We start from the raw sequence: 4,727 nt of genomic DNA on the forward strand, positions 1-4,727 counted from the left end.
CTGTTCGTTACATTTTGATGTTTACTTTTCTCTGTTCGTTATCATTTTGATGTTTACTTTTTTCCTGTATCGTTACATATTTGATGTTTACTTTTCTCTGTATTAACATTTTGATGTTTACTTTTTCTCTGTACATAACATTTTTGATGTTTGTTACTTTTCTCTGTACATAACATGAATGTTTTACTTTTCTCTGTACGTTACACTTTGATGTTTACTTTTCTCTGTACGTTACATTTTGATGTTTAGTTTTTCTCTGTACGTTACATATTGACGTCTTACTTTTCTCTGTATGTTACAGATGGATGTCTTCTTTTCTCTACGTTACATTTTGATGTCTACTATCCTCTGTACGTTACATTTGATGTCTACTATCCTCTGTACGTTACATTTTGATGTTTACTTGTCTCTGTATGTTTACATTTGATGCTTACTATCCTCTGTACGTAACATTTTGATGTCTACTTTTTTCTCTGTACGTTACATTTTGATGTTTACTTTTTCTCTGTACGTTACATTTTGATGTTTACTTTTCTCTGTACGTTACATTTTGATGTTTTACTTTTCTCTGTTCGTTACATTTTGAATGTTTACTTTTCTCTGTACGTTACATTTTGATGTTTACTTTTCTCTGTACGTAACATTTTGATGTTTACTTTTCTCTGTACGTTACATTTTTTGATGTTTACTTTTCTCTGTACGTAACATTTTTGATGTTTACTTTTCTCTGTACGTTACATATTGACGTTTACTTTTCTCTGTATGTTACAGATGGATGTCTTCTTTTCTCTGCGTTACATTTTGATGTCTAACTATCTCTCTGTACGTTACATTTGATGTCTACTATCCTCTGTACGTTACATTTTGATGTTTACTTGTCTCTTGTATGTTACATTTTGATGGTTTTAATATCCTCTGTACGTAACATTTTGATGTCTACTTTTCTCTGTACGTTACATTTTGATGTTTACTTTTTTCTGTACGTTACATTTTGATGTTTACTTTTCTCTGTACGTTACGTATTGATTTTACTTTTCTCTGATACGTTACATATTGACTCGTACTACTTTTCTCTGTATGTTACTGATGGATGTCTTCTTTTCTCTACGTTACATTTTGATGTTACTATTCCTCTGTACGTTACATTTTGATGTCTACTATCCTCTGTACGTTACATTTTGATGTTTACTTGTCTCTGTTTGTTACATTTTGATGCACTTACTATCCTATCTGTACGTACATTTTGATGTCTACTTTTCTCTGTACGTTACATTTCGATGTTTACTTTTTTCTGTACGTTTACATATTGACGTCTACTTTTCTCTGTACGTAACATTTTGATGTTTACTTTTCTCTGTACGTATATTGATGTTTACTACTCTCTGTACGTAACATTTTGATGTTTACTTTTCTCTGTTCGTTACATTTTGATGTTTACTTTTTTCTGTACGTTACATTTTGATGTTTACTTTTCTCTGTACGTAACATTTTGATGTTTACTTTTCTCTGTACATAACATTTTGATGTTTACTTTTCTCTGTACGTTACACTTTGATGTTTACTTTTCTCTGTACGTTACATTTTGATGTTTAGTTTTCTCTGTTCGTTACATTTTTGACGTCTACTTTTTCTCTGTATGTTACAGATGGATGTCTTCTTTTCTTTACGTTACATTTTGATGTCTACTATCCTCTGTACGTTACATTTTTAATGTCTACTATTCCTCTGTACATAACATTTTGATGTTTACTTGTCTCTGTATGTTACATTTGATGCTTACTATCTCTGTAACGTAACATTTTGATGTCTACTTTTTCTCTGTACGTTACATTTTGATGTCTACTATCCTCTGTACGTTACATTTTGATGTTTACTTTTCTCTGTACGTTACATTTTGATGTTTACTTTTCTCTGTACGTTACATATTGACGTCTACTTTTTCTCTGTACGTTACATTTTGATGTTTACTTTTCTCTGTTCGTTACATTTTGATGTTTACTTTTTTCTGTACGTTACATTTTGATGTTTACTTTTCTCTGTACGTAACTAAACATTTTGATGTTTACTTTTCTCTGTTACGTTACATTTTGATGTTTACTTTTCTCTGTACGTAACATTTCGATGTTTACTTTTCTCTGTACGTTACATTTTGATGTTTACTTTTCTCTGTACGTTACATTTCGATGTTTACTTTTCTCTGTACGTTACATATTGACGTCTACTTTTCTCTGTACGTTACATTTTGATGTTTACTTTTTTCTGTACGTTACATTTTGATGTTTACTTTTCTCTGTACGTTACATTTTGATGTTTACTTTTTCTCTGTACGTTACATATTGACGTCTACTTTTCTCTGTACGTTACATTTTGATGTTTACTTTTCTCTGTTCGTTACATTTTGATGTTTACTTTTTTCTGTACGTTACATTTTGATGTTTACTTTTCTTCTGTACGTAACATTTTGATGTTTACTTTTCTCTGTTCGTTACATTTTGATGTTTACTTTTCTCTGTAATATAATAATTTTGATGTTTACTTTTCTCTGTACGTTTACACTTTGATGTTTAGTTTTCTCTGTACGTTACATATTGACGTCTACTTTTCTCTGTACGTTACATTTTGATGTTTACTTTTCTCTGTACGTTACATTTTGATGTTTACTTTTCTCTGTACGTAACATTTTGATGTTTACTTTTCTCTGTACGTATATTGATGTTTACTACTCTCTGTAAGTTACAGATTCCTGTTGGGATGTTGTCTGGCGATGACCGCCCTTACCATAGGACATTACATTATCTCTACAGAGGATGAGAGAAAGGAAATCTGGGACAGAGCGACCTTTGGGATAAGAATCTTCTCAATGGAGACCATAAGGAATCCCGTCAACCACATCCTATTTGTTAAAGTTCCCAAAGCTGCCAGTACTACAGTGCAGAACATTTTTCTTCGATATGGGGATGAAAATAATCTCACGTTCGCTCTGCCGTCCAACCTATCCTGGGGTGGGTACGCGTTAACAAGTGATTACTTTTACCCGCCACCAGAAAACGGAAGTTACGACATATCTTGTGCGCATGTGCCCTACAATAGGCAACAATTCAGTCAAGTTTTACCGGACGATACTCGATATATAGCTATAGTGAGGGAACCATTCAGCCATTTTCAATCTGCTGTGAGATTTGCTCGGTTTAAACAGGTGTTAGATATTCCAGGAGAAAATCCTGTTTTGGAATATTTGCGCCAAGAAAGACAAAATAGAACAGACACAGGTAGATTCGATAGTAATATTTGCAATTTGATTTCATGGTACCTAGGCTTTCCTGACAAACTATTTTGGAATACAACGTACATACAGATAGAACATTATTTGCTCAAACTAGAAAAAGAAATGGATATAATATTAGTGTTTGAACATCTAGATGAATCCATTGTGTTAATGCGACGAATCCTAAACTGGGATCTCAGACATGTCTTATACGGCAAACTTCGTGTAAATAAAGTAAAAGACCCCCGTTTGAAATTTCGGACAGAGGAAGCAGAACTTCATAAAGATTGTGCACAAATAGATTATCAACTGTATAACTTTTTTTGCTGAAAGATTGAAAGAGAAGATTAGAAAGCAGTCGGCTGATTATCACGAAGAAGAAGTAGCCTACTTCAGGAAAACAAGAATTAGATATGAAAACTTCTGTTTAGATTCAATATCACATGAAGATAGAGACACAACAATAACCTTTGAAGGAAGTTCGTGGAACAAACCGTTCGTTATTACTAGTGCAGATTGTAAAAAGCTTTTTATTCACGATGTTGTATATTTAGATAGGTTAAAGAAGAAACAATTTGGAGATATTTAGATTGAAATGGTGCGAGTGAATATTAATGTTAAGATCCATTCAAAGTTCAGCATGATTAATGCGGTGTCTAGTCTTGCGTTCTTTGTCCAGATTCTTACCAGTTGTATCGATTTGCCGAACCAATTCGGTATAAGTGGTTTGTTTCTGGACGCAATTGGATCCAGCGTTATTCTGATATACAAAGACGGTACTGAGAATAATTTGTCCTATGAAATGTATGTCAAAACTATTTAGGTATTATGTTTATACATGTATCACTTTTATTGTTAACACAGAAAATACTTAGCTTTTACATTCGAAGCGTATCTTTCATATGGGGGTCGCCATCGAGGAAAAATCCAAACGCGTTCCTTTAGGCGGTACCGAATCATTTCATTACTACCGATACGAACACACGGTAAGTGTAAGTGTAAGGAGGCTGTAGACAAGGCCACAAAACAAGCCAACAGGCGTGTCACCTTTAACTAGACAAGGCCACAAAACAAGCCAACAGGCTTGTCACCTTTAACTAGACAAGGCCACAAAACAAGCCAACAGGCTTGTCACCTTTAACTAGACAAGGCCACAAAACAAGCCAACAGGCTTGTCACCTTTAACTCTATATTGTTACCGTAGCTGATCTGTCATTACAAACTGCGTGTGTTTTATGTTTTTCTTGCGATGGTTCCCAATGTATCAGTGTGTGATTAATTGAATATAATGTAGATTTAAAGTGCTAAATCAATGAAGAATGCTACGTTTATCATAGTATTAGCGACCAGGGAACATACTTTTTCGAAAAAAAAGATTGGTCAATTTCCTTAGTTGTTCAGTTAGTTGATTGATGAGCTTAAAGTCCTGTTAACAACTGATATGACGCAGAGTTTCTCTACC

General features: G+C 33.6%; 1 pseudogene; it reads left to right on the forward strand.

Annotated features, from left to right (window-relative positions):
* Positions 1–2,736: 2,736 nt before the first annotated feature.
* LOC138313731 (galactosylceramide sulfotransferase-like) lies at positions 2,737–3,854 on the forward strand (annotated as a pseudogene).
* The last annotated feature ends 873 nt before the right edge of the window (positions 3,855–4,727 follow it).

The sequence above is a fragment of the Argopecten irradians genome, unplaced genomic scaffold (genome assembly GCF_041381155.1).
Source record: "Argopecten irradians isolate NY unplaced genomic scaffold, Ai_NY scaffold_0879, whole genome shotgun sequence".
Classification (NCBI taxonomy): domain Eukaryota; kingdom Metazoa; phylum Mollusca; class Bivalvia; order Pectinida; family Pectinidae; genus Argopecten; species Argopecten irradians.